Consider the following 14,843-nt stretch of genomic DNA (forward strand, 5'->3'; position numbering starts at 1 on the left):
GTATCTACTCCGCCATGTGTATAAACACGGAAATATCTACACCACCATCTGTGTAAACATGGAAATAACTACACCGCTATCTGTATAAACATGGAAATATCTACACCGCCATCTGCATATCCATGGAAATATCTATGCCGCCATCTGTATAAACATGGAAATATCTACACGGCCATCTGTGTATAGATGGAAATATCAACACCGCCATCCATACAAACATGGAAATATCTACATCGCTATCTCTATAAACATGGAAATATCTGCACTGCCATCTGTAAAAACATGGAAATACCTATACAGTCATCTGTATAAACATGGAAATATCTACAATGCCATCTGTATACACATGCAAATATCTACACAGCCATCTGTATAAACATGTAAATATCTACACTGCTATCTCTATAAACATGGAAATAGCTACACCGCCATCTCTATAAACATGAAAATATCTACACTGCCATCTCCATAAACATGGAACTAACTACTTCGCCATCTGTATAAACATGGAAACATCTACACCGGCATCTGTGTGAATAAGGAAATATGTACAATACCATCTGTATAAAGATATAAATATCTGCACCGCGAGCTGTATAAACATGGAAATATCTTCATCGCTATCTGTATAAACGTGGAAATACCAACACCGCTATCGGTATAAACATGGAAATACCTACAACGCCATCTATATAAACATGGAAATATCTACACCGCTATGTCTATAAACCTGGAAATACCTACACCGCTATCTCTATAAACATGGAAATATCTACACCGCTATCTGTATAAACATGGAAATATCTCCACCGTTATCTGTATAAACATGGAAATATCTACAGCGCCATCTCTATAAACATTGAAAAATCTACACTGCCATCTGTAAAAACATGGAAATATCTACACAGTCATCTGAATAAACATGGAATTATCTACACCACCATCTGTATAAACATGGAAATACCTACAATACCGTCTGTATACACATGGAAATATCTACACAGACATCTGTATAAATATGGAAATATCTACACGGCCATCTGTATAAACATGGAATTATCTACACTGCCATCTGTAGAAAGATGGAAATATCTACACCGCTATCTCTATAAATATGGAAATATCTACACCGCCGTCTCTATAAACATGAAAATATCTACACTGCCATCTCCATAAAGATGGAAGTATCTACTGCGCCCTGTGTATAAACACGGAAATATCTACACCACGATCTGTATAAACATGGAAATACATACAGCGCTATCTGTATAAACATGGAAATATCTGCACCGCTATCTCTATAAACATGGAAATATCTACAAAGCCATCTGTATAAAGATGGAAATACCTACACAGTCATGTGTAGGAACATGGAAATATCTACACTGCCATCTGTATAAACATAGAAATATCTACACAGCCCTCTGTATAAATATGGAAATATCTGCCTAGGCATCTGTGTAAACATGGAAATATCTGCACCGCTATCTGTATAAACATGGAAATGCCTACACCGCTGTCTCTATAAACATGGAAATATGTACACCGCTATGTGTATAAACATGGAAATATCTCCACTGCTCTGTGTATAAACATGGAAATATCTCCACCGTTATCTGTTTAAACATGGAAATATCTACAGCGCCATCTCTATAAACATTGAAATATCTACACTGCCATCTGTAAAAACATGGAAATATCTACACAGTCATCTGAATAAACATGGAAATATCTACACCACCATCTGTATAAACATGGAAACACCTACAATACCATCTGTATACACATGGAAATATCTACACAGACATCTGTATAAATATGTAAATATCTACATGGCCATCTGTATAAACATGGAAATATCTACACTGCCATCTGTAGAAAGATGGAAATATGTACACCGCTATCTCTATAAATATGGAAATATCTACACCGCCATCTCTATAAACATGAAAATATCTACACTGCCATCTCCATAAAGATGGAAGTATCTACTCCACCATGTGTATAAACACGGAAATATCTCCACCACCATCTGTGTAAACATGGAAATAACTACACCGCTATCTGTATAAACATGGAAATATCTCCACCGCCCTCTGCATGTCCATGGAAATATCTATGCCACCATCTGTATAAACATGGAAATATCTACACGGCCATCTGTGTATAGATGGAAATATCAACACCGCCATCCGTACAAACATGGAAATATCTACATCGCTATCTCTATAAACATGGAAATATCTGCACTGCCATCTGTAAAACCATGGAAATACCTATACAGTCATCTGTATAAACATGGAAATATCTACAATGCCATCTGTATACACATGCAAATATCTACACAGCCATCTGTAGAAACATGTAAATATCTACACTGCTATCTCTATAAACATGGAAATAGCTACACCGCCATCTCTATAAACATGAAAATATCTACACTGCCATCTCCATAAACATGGAACTAACTACTTCGCCATCTGTATAAACATGGAAACATCTACACCGGCATCTGTGTGAATAAGGAAATATGTACAATGCCATCTGTATAAAGATATAAATATCTGCACCGCGAGCTGTATAAACATGGAAATATCTACATCGCTATCTGTATAAACGTGGAAATACCAACACCGCTATCGGTATGAACATGGAAATACCTACAACGCCATCTATATAAACATGGAAATATCTACACCTCTATGTCTATAAACCTGGAAATACCTACACCGCTATCTCTATAAACATGGAAATACCTACACCGCTATCTCTATAAACATGGAAATATCTCCACCGTTATCTGTATAAACATGGAAATATCTACAGCGCCATCTCTATAAACATTGAAAAATCTACACTGCCATCTGTAAAAACATGGAAATATCTACACAGTCATCTGAATAAACATGGAAATATCTACACCACCATCTGTATAAACATGGAAATACCTACAATACCATCTGTATACACATGGAAATATCTACACAGACATCTGTATAAATATGGAAATATCTACATGGACATCTGTATAAACATGGAAATATCTACACTGCCATCTGTAGAAAGATGGAAATATGTACACCGCTATCTCTCTAAATATGGAAATATCTACACCGCCATCTCTATAAACATGAAAATATCTACACTGCCATCTCCATAAAGATGGAAGTATCTACTCCGCCATGTGTATAAACACGGAAATATCTACACCACCATCTGTGTAAACATGGAAATAACTACACCGCTATCTGTATAAACATGGAAATATCTACACCGCCATCTGAATATCCATGGAAATATCTATGCCGCCATCTGTATAAACATGGAAATATCTACACGGCCATCTGTGTATAGATGGAAATATCAACACCGCCATCCATACAAACATGGAAATATCTACATCGCTATCTCTATAAACATGGAAATATCTGCACTGCCATCTGTAAAAACATGGAAATACCTATACAGTCATCTGTATAAACATGGAAATATCTACAATGCCATCTGTATACACATGCAAATATCTACACAGCCATCTGTATAAACATGTAAATATCTACACTGCTATCTCTATAAACATGGAAATAGCTACACCGCCATCTCTATAAACATGAAAATATCTACACTGCCATCTCCATAAACATGGAACTAACTACTTCGCCATCTGTATAAACATGGAAACATCTACACCGGCATCTGTGTGAATAAGGAAATATGTACAATGCCATCTGTATAAAGATATAAATATCTGCACCGCGAGCTGTATAAACATGGAAATATCTTCATCGCTATCTGTATAAACGTGGAAATACCAACACCGCTATCGGTATAAACATGGAAATACCTACAACGCCATCTATATAAACATGGAAATATCTACACCGCTATGTCTATAAACCTGGAAATACCTACACCGCTATCTCTATAAACATGGAAATATCTACACCGCTATCTGTATAAACATGGAAATATCTCCACCGTTATCTGTATAAACATGGAAATATCTACAGCGCCATCTCTATAAACATTGAAAAATCTACACTGCCATCTGTAAAAACATGGAAATATCTACACAGTCATCTGAATAAACATGGAATTATCTACACCACCATCCCTATAAACATGGAAATACCTACAATACCATCTGTATACACATGGAAATATCTACACAGACATCTGTATAAATATGGAAATATCTACACGGCCATCTGTATAAGCATGGAATTATCTACACTGCCATCTGTAGAAAGATGGAAATATCTACACCGCTATCTCTTTAAATATGGAAATATCTACACCGCCGTCTCTATAAACATGAAAATATCTACACTGCCATCTCCGTAAAGATGGAAGTATCTACTGCGCCCTGTGTATAAACACGGAAATATCTACACCACGATCTGTATAAACATGGAAATACATACAGCGCTATCTGTATAAACATGGAAATATCTGCACCGCTATCTCTATAAACATGGAAATATCTACAAAGCCATCTGTATAAAGATGGAAATACCTACACAGTCATGTGTAAGAACATGGAAATATCTACACTGCCATCTGTATAAACATAGAAATATCTACACAGCCCTCTGTATAAATATGGAAATATCTGCCTAGGCATCTGTGTAAACATGGAAATATCTGCACCGCTATCTGTATAAACATGGAAATGCCTACACCGCTGTCTCTATAAACATGGAAATATGTACACCGCTATGTGTATAAACATGGAAATATCTCCACTGCTCTGTGTATAAACATGGAAATATCTCCACCGTTATCTGTTTAAACATGGAAATATCTACAGCGCCATCTCTATAAACATTGAAATATCTACACTGCCATCTGTAAAAACATGGAAATATCTACACAGTCATCTGAATAAACATGGAAATATCTACACCACCATCTGTATAAACATGGAAAAACCTACAATACCATCTGTATTCACATGGAAATATCTACACAGACATCTGTATAAATATGGAAATATCTACATGGCCATCTATATAAACATGGAAATATCTACACTGCCATCTGTAGAAAGATGGAAATATGTACACCGCTATCTCTATAAATATGGAAATATCTACACCGCCATCTCTATAAACATGAAAATATCTACACTGCCATCTCCATAAAGATGGAAGTATCTACTCCGCCATGTGTATAAACACGGAGATATCTACACCACCATCTGTGTAAACATGGAAATAACTACACCGCTATCTGTATAAACATGGAAATATCTACACCGCCATCTGCATATCCATGGAAATATCTATGCCGCCATCTGTATAAACATGGAAATATCTACACGGCCATCTGTGTATAGATGGAAATATCAACACCGCCATCCGTACAAACATGGAAATATCTACATCGCTATCTCTATAAACATGGAAATATCTGCACTGCCATCTGTAAAAACATGGAAATACCTACACAGTCATCTGTATAAACATGGAAATATCTACAATGCCATCTGTATACACATGCAAATATCTACACAGCCATCTGTAGAAACATGTAAATATCTACACTGCTATCTCTATAAACATGGAAATAGCTACACCGCCATCTCTATAAACATGAAAATATCTACACTGCCATCTCCATAAACATGGAACTAACTACTTCGCCATCTGTATAAACATGGAAACATCTACACCGGCATCTGTGTGAATAAGGAAATATGTACAATGCCATCTGTATAAAGATATAAATATCTGCACCGCGAGCTGTATAAACATGGAAATACCTACATCGCTATCTGTATAAACGTGGAAATACCAACACCGCTATCGGTATAAACATGGAAATACCTACAACGCCATCTATATAAACATGGAAATATCTACACCTCTATGTCTATAAACCTGGAAATACCTACACCGCTATCTCTATAAACAAGGAAATACCTACACCGCTATCTCTATAAACATGGAAATATCTCCACCGTTATCTGTATAAACATGGAAATATCTACAGCGCCATCTCTATAAACATTGAAAAATCTACACTGCCATCTGTAAAAACATGGAAATATCTACACAGTCATCTGAATAAACATGGAAATATCTACACCACCATCTGTATAAACATGGAAATACCTACAATACCATCTGTATACACATGGAAATATCTACACAGACATCTGTATAAATATGGAAATATCTACACGGCCATCTGTATAAACATGGAATTATCTACACTGCCATCTGTAGAAAGATGGAAATATCTACACCGCTATCTCTATAAATATGGAAATATCTACACCGCCGTCTCTATAAACATGAAAATATCTACACTGCCATCTCCATAAAGATGGAAGTATCTACTCCGCCCTGTGTGTAAACACGGAAATATCTACACCACGATCTGTATAAACATGGAAATATATACAGCGCTATCTGTATAAACATGGAAATATCTTCACCGCTATCTCTATAAACATGGATATTTCTACAAAGCCATCTGTATAAAGATGGAAATACCTACACAGTAATGTGTAAGAACATGGAAATACCTACACTGCCATCTGTATAAACATAGAAATATCTACACAGCCCTCTGTATAAATATGAAAATATCTGCATAGGCGTCTGTGTAAACATGGAAATATCTGCACCGCTATCTGTATAAACACGGAAATACCTACACCACTGTCTCTATAAACATGGAAATATGTACACCGCTTTGTGTATAAACATGGAAATATCTCCACTGCTCTCTGTATAAACATGGAAATATCTCCACCGTTATCTGTTTAAACATGGAAATATCTACAGCGCCATCTCTATAAACATTGAAATATCTACACTGCCATCTGTAAAAACATGGAAATATCTACACAGTCATCTGAATAAACATGGAAATATCTACACCACCATCTGTATAAACATGGAAACACCTACAATACCATCTATATACACATGGAAATATCTACACAGACATCTGTATAAATATGGAAATATCTACATGGCCATCTGTATAAACATGGAAATATCTACACTGCCATCTGTAGAAAGATGGAAATATGTACACCGCTATCTCTATAAATATGGAAATATCTACACCGCCATCTCTATAAACATGAAAATATCTACACTGCCATCTCCATAAAGATGGAAGTATCTACTCCGGCATGTGTATAAACACGGAAATATCTCCACCACCATCTGTGTAAACATGGAAATAACTACACCGCTATCTGTATAAACATCGAAATATCTACACCGCCATCTGCATGTCCATGGAAATATCTATGCCGCCATCTGTATAAACATGGAAATATCTACACGGCCATCTGTGTATAGATGGAAATATCAACACCGCCATCCGTACAAACATGGAAATATCTACATCGCTATCTCTATAAACATGGAAATATCTGCACTGCCATCTGTAAAAACATGGAAATACCTATACAGTCATCTGTATAAACATGGAAACATGTACAATGCCATCTGTATACACATGGAAATATCTACACAGCCATCTGTAGAAACATGTAAATATCTACACTGCTATCTCTATAAACATGGAAATATCTACACCGCCATCTCTATAAACATGAAAATATCTACACTGCCATCTCCATAAACATGGAACTAACTGCTTCGCCATCTGTATAAACATGGAAACATCTACACCGGCATCTGTGTGAATAAGGAAATATGTACCATGCCATCTGTATAAAGATATAAATATCTGCACCGCGAGCTGTATAAACATGGAAATATCTACATCGCTATCTGTGTAAACGTGGAAATACCAACACCGCTATCGGTATAAACATGGAAATATCTACAACGCCATCTATATAAACATGGTAATATCTACACCGCTATGTCTATAAACATGGAAATACCTACACCGCCATCTCTATAAACATGGAAATATCTACACCGCTATTTGTATAAACATGGAAATATCTCCACCGTTATCTGTATAAACATGGAAATATCTACAGCGCCATCTCTATAAACATTGAAAAATCTACACTGCCATCTGTAAAAACATGGAAATATCTACACAGTCATCTGAATAAACATGGAATTATCTACACCACCATCTCTATAAACATGGAAATACCTACAATACCATCTGTATACACATGGAAATATCTACACAGACATCTGTATAAATATGGAAATATCTACACGGCCATCTGTATAAACATGGAATTATCTACACTGCCACCTGTAGAAAGATGGAAATATCTACACCGCTATCTCTTTAAATATGGAAATATCTACACCGCCGTCTCTATAAACATGAAAATATCTACACTGCCATCTCCATAAAGATGGAAGTATCTACTGCGCCCTGTGTATAAACACGGAAATATCTACACCACGATCTGTATAAACATGGAAATACATACAGCGCTATCTGTATAAACATGGAAATATCTGCACCGCTATCTCTATAAACATGGAAATATCTACAAAGCCATCTGTATAAAGATGGAAATACCTACACAGTCATGTGTAGGAACATGGAAATATCTACACTGCCATCTGTATAAACATAGAAATATCTACACAGCCCTCTGTATAAATATGGAAATATCTGCCTAGGCATCTGTGTAAACATGGAAATATCTGCACCGCTACCTGTATAAACATGGAAATGCCTACACCGCTGTCTCTATAAACATGGAAATATGTACACCGCTATGTGTATAAACATGGAAATATCTCCACTGCTCTCTGTATAAACATGGAAATATCTCCACCGTTATCTGTTTAAACATGGAAATATCTACAGCGCCATCTCTATAAACATTGAAATATCTACACTGCCATCTGTAAAAACATGGAAATATCTACACAGTCATCTGAATAAACATGGAAATATCTACACCACCATCTGTATAAACATGGAAAAACCTACAATACCATCTGTATACACATGGAAATATCTACACAGACATCTGTATAAATATGGAAATATCTACATGGCCATCTATATAAACATGGAAATATCTACACTGCCATCTGCAGAAAGATGGAAATATGTACACCGCTATCTCTATAAATATGGAAATATCTACACCGCCATCTCTATAAACATGAAAATATCTACACTGCCATCTCCATAAAGATGGAAGTATCTACTCCGCCATGTGTATAAACACGGAGATATCTACACCACCATCTGTGTAAACATGGAAATAACTACACCGCTATCTGTATAAACATGGAAATATCTACACCGCCATCTGCATATCCATGGAAATATCTATGCCGCCATCTGTATAAACATGGAAATATCTACACGGCCATCTGTGTATAGATGGAAATATCAACACCGCCATCCGTACAAACATGGAAATATCTACATCGCTATCTCTATAAACATGGAAATATCTGCACTGCCATCTGTAAAAACATGGAAATACCTATACAGTCATCTGTATAAACATGGAAATATCTACAATGCCATCTGTATACACATGCAAATATCTACACAGCCATCTGTAGAAACATGTAAATATCTACACTGCTATCTCTATAAACATGGAAATAGCTACACCGCCATCTCTATAAACATGAAAATATCTACACTGCCATCTCCATAAACATGGAACTAACTACTTCGCCATCTGTATAAACATGGAAACATCTACACCGGCATCTGTGTGAATAAGGAAATATGTACCATGCCATCTGTATAAAGATATAAATATCTGCACCGCGAGCTGTATAAACATGGAAATATCTACATCGCTATCTGTGTAAACGTGGAAATACCAACACCGCTATCGGTATAAACATGGAAATATCTACAACGCCATCTATATAAACATGGTAATATCTACACCGCTATGTCTATAAACATGGAAATACCTACACCGCCATCTCTATAAACATGGAAATATCTACACCGCTATCTGTATAAACATGGAAATATCTCCACCGTTATCTGTATAAACATGGAAATATCTACAGCGCCATCTCTATAAACATTGAAAAATCTACACTGCCATCTGTAAAAACATGGAAATATCTACACAGTCATCTGAATAAACATGGAATTATCTACACCACCATCTCTATAAACATGGAAATACCTACAATACCATCTGTATACACATGGAAATATCTACACAGACATCTGTATAAATATGGAAATATCTACACGGCCATCTGTATAAACATGGAATTATCTACACTGCCATCTGTAGAAAGATGGAAATATCTACACCGCTATCTCTTTAAATATGGAAATATCTACACCGCCGTCTCTATAAACATGAAAATATCTACACTGCCATCTCCATAAAGATGGAAGTATCTACTGCGCCCTGTGTATAAACACGGAAATATCAACACCACGATCTGTATAAACATGGAAATACATACAGCGCTATCTGTATAAACATGGAAATATCTGCACCGCTATCTCTATAAACATGGAAATATCTACAAAGCCATCTGTATAAAGATGGAAATACCTACACAGTCATGTGTAGGAACATGGAAATATCTACACTGCCATCTGTATAAACATAGAAATATCTACACAGCCCTCTGTATAAATATGGAAATATCTGCCTAGGCATCTGTGTAAACATGGAAATATCTGCACCGCTATCTGTATAAACATGGAAATGCCTACACCGCTGTCTCTATAAACATGGAAATATGTACACCGCTATGTGTATAAACATGGAAATATCTCCACTGCTCTCTGTATAAACATGGAAATATCTCCACCGTTATCTGTTTAAACATGGAAATATCTACAGCGCCATCTCTATAAACATTGAAATATGTACACTGCCATCTGTAAAAACATGGAAATATCTACACAGTCATCTGAATAAACATGGAAATATCTACACCACCATCTGTATAAACATGGAAAAACCTACAATACCATCTGTATACACATGGAAATATCTACACAGACATCTGTATAAATATGGAAATATCTACATGGCCATCTATATAAACATGGAAATATCTACACTGCCATCTGCAGAAAGATGGAAATATGTACACCGCTATCTCTATAAATATGGAAATATCTACACCGCCATCTCTATAAACATGAAAATATCTACACTGCCATCTCCATAAAGATGGAAGTATCTACTCCGCCATGTGTATAAACACGGAGATATCTACACCACCATCTGTGTAAACATGGAAATAACTACACCGCTATCTGTATAAACATGGAAATATCTACACCGCCATCTGCATATCCATGGAAATATCTATGCCGCCATCTGTATAAACATGGAAATATCTACACGGCCATCTGTGTATAGATGGAAATATCAACACCGCCATCCGTACAAACATGGAAATATCTACATCGCTATCTCTATAAACATGGAAATATCTGCACTGCCATCTGTAAAAACATGGAAATACCTATACAGTCATCTGTATAAACATGGAAATATCTACAATGCCATCTGTATACACATGCAAATATCTACACAGCCATCTGTAGAAACATGTAAATATCTACACTGCTATCTCTATAAACATGGAAATAGCTACACCGCCATCTCTATAAACATGAAAATATCTACACTGCCATCTCCATAAACATGGAACTAACTACTTCGCCATCTGTATAAACATGGAAACATCTACACCGGCATCTGTGTGAATAAGGAAATATGTACAATGCCATCTGTATAAAGATATAAATATCTGCACCGCGAGCTGTATAAACATGGAAATATCTACATCGCTATCTGTATAAACGTGGAAATACCAACACCGCTATCGGTATAAACATGGAAATACCTACAACGCCATCTATATAAACATGGAAATATCTACACCTCTATGTCTATAAACCTGGAAATACCTACACCGCTATCTCTATAAACAAGGAAATACCTACACCGCTATCTCTATAAACATGGAAATATCTCCACCGTTATCTGTATAAACATGGAAATATCTACAGCGCCATCTCTATAAACATTGAAAAATCTACACTGCCATCTGTAAAAACATGGAAATATCTACACAGTCATCTGAATAAACATGGAAATATCTACACCACCATCTGTATAAACATGGAAATACCTACAATACCATCTGTATACACATGGAAATATCTACACAGACATCTGTATAAATATGGAAATATCTACACGGCCATCTGTATAAACATGGAATTATCTACACTGCCATCTGTAGAAAGATGGAAATATCTACACCGCTATCTCTATAAATATGGAAATATCTACACCGCCATCTCTATAAACATGAAAATATCTACACTGCCATGTCCATAAAGATGGAAGTATCTACTCCGCCCTGTGTGTAAACACGGAAATATCTACACCACGATCTGTATAAACATGGAAATATATACAGCGCTATCTGTATAAACATGGAAATATCTTCACCGCTATCTCTATAAACATGGATATTTCTACAAAGCCATCTGTATAAAGATGGAAATACCTACACAGTAATGTGTAAGAACATGGAAATACCTACACTGCCATCTGTATAAACATAGAAATATCTACACAGCCCTCTGTATAAATATGGAAATATCTGCATAGGCGTCTGTGTAAACATGGAAATATCTGCACCGCTATCTGTATAAACACGGAAATACCTACACCACTGTCTCTATAAACATGGAAATATGTACACCGCTATGTGTATAAACATGGAAATATCTCCACTGCTCTCTGTATAAACATGGAAATATCTCCACCGTTATCTGTTTAAACATGGAAATATCTACAGCGCCATCTCTATAAACATTGAAATATCTACACTGCCATCTGTAAAAACATGGAAATATCTACACAGTCATCTGAATAAACATGGAAATATCTACACCACCATCTGTATAAACATGGAAACACCTACAATACCATCTGTATACACATGGAAATATCTACACAGACATCTGTATAAATGTGGAAATATCTACATGGCCATCTATATAAACATGGAAATATCTACACTGCCATCTGTAGAAAGATGGAAATATGTACACCGCTATCTCTATAAATATGGAAATATCTACACCGCCATCTCTATAAACATGAAAATATCTACACTGCCATCTCCATAAAGATGGAAGTATCTACTCCGCCATGAGTATAAACACGGAAATATCTACACCACCATCTGTGTAAACATGGAAATAACTACACCGCTATCTGTATAAACATGGAAATATCTACACCGCCATCTGCATATCCATGGAAATATCTATGCCGCCATCTGTATAAACATGGAAATATCTACACGGCCATCTGTGTATAGATGGAAATATCAACACCGCCATCCGTACAAACATGGAAATATCTACATCGCTATCTCTATAAACATGGAAATATCTGCACTGCCATCTGTAAAAACATGGAAATACCTATACAGTCATCTGTATAAACATGGAAATATCTACAATGCCATCTGTATACACATGGAAATATCTACACAGCCATCTGTATAAACATGTAAATATCTATACTGCTATCTCTATAAACATGGAAATAGCTACACCGCCATCTCTATAAACATGAAAATATCTACACTGCCATCTCCATAAACATGGAACTAACTACTTCGCCATCTGTATAAACATGGAAACTTCTACACCGGCATCTGTGTGAATAAGGAAATATGTACAATGCCATCTGTATAAAGATATAAATATCTGCACCGCGAGCTGTATAAACATGGAAATATCTACATCGATATCTGTATAAACGTGGAAATACCAACACCGCTATCGGTATAAACATGGAAATATCTACAACGCCATCTATATAAACATGGAAATATCTACACCGTTATGTCTATAAACCTGGAAATACCTACACCGCTATCTCTATAAACATGGAAATATCTACACCGCTATCTGTATAAACATGGAAATATCTCCACCGTTATCTGTATAAACATGGAAATATCTACAGCGCCATCTCTATAAACATTGAAAAATCTACACTGCCATCTGTAAAAACATGGAAATATCTACACAGTCATCTGAATAAACATGGAAATATCTACACCACCATCTGTATAAACATGGAAATACCTACAATACCATCTGTATACACATGGAAATATCTACACAGACATCTGTATAAATATGGAAATATCTACACGGCCATCTGTATAAACATGGAATTATCTACACTGCCATCTGTAGAAAGATGGAAATATCTACACCGCTATCTCTATAAATATGGAAATATCTACACCGCCATCTCTATAAACATGAAAATATCTACACTGCCATCTCCATAAAGATGGAAGTATCTACTGCGCCCTGTGTATAAACACGGAAATATCTACACCACGATCTGTATAAACATGGAAATACATACAGCGCTATCTCTATAAACATGGAAATATCTGCACCGCTATCTCTATAAACATGGAAATATCTACAAAGCCATCTGTATAAAGTTGGAAATACCTACACAGTCATGTGTAGGAACATGGAAATATCTACACTGCCATCTGTATAAACATAGAAATATCTACATAGCCCTCTGTATAAATATGGAAATATCTGCATAGGCATCTGTGTAAACATGGAAATATCTGCACCGCTATCTGTATAAACATGGAAATACCTACACCGCTGTCTCTATAAACATGGAAATATGTACACCGCTATGTGTATAAACATGGAAATATCTCCACTGCTGTCTGTATAAACATGGAAATATCTCCACCGTTATCTGTTTAAACATGGAAATATCTACAGCGCCATCTCTATAAACATTGAAATATCTACACTGCCATCTGTAAAAACATGGAAATATCTACACAGTCATCTGAATAAACATGGAAATATCTACACCACCATCTGTATATACA

The sequence above is a fragment of the Pan troglodytes genome, chromosome 10, assembly GCF_028858775.2.
Source record: "Pan troglodytes isolate AG18354 chromosome 10, NHGRI_mPanTro3-v2.0_pri, whole genome shotgun sequence".
In the NCBI taxonomy this organism is placed as follows: Eukaryota; Metazoa; Chordata; class Mammalia; order Primates; family Hominidae; genus Pan; species Pan troglodytes.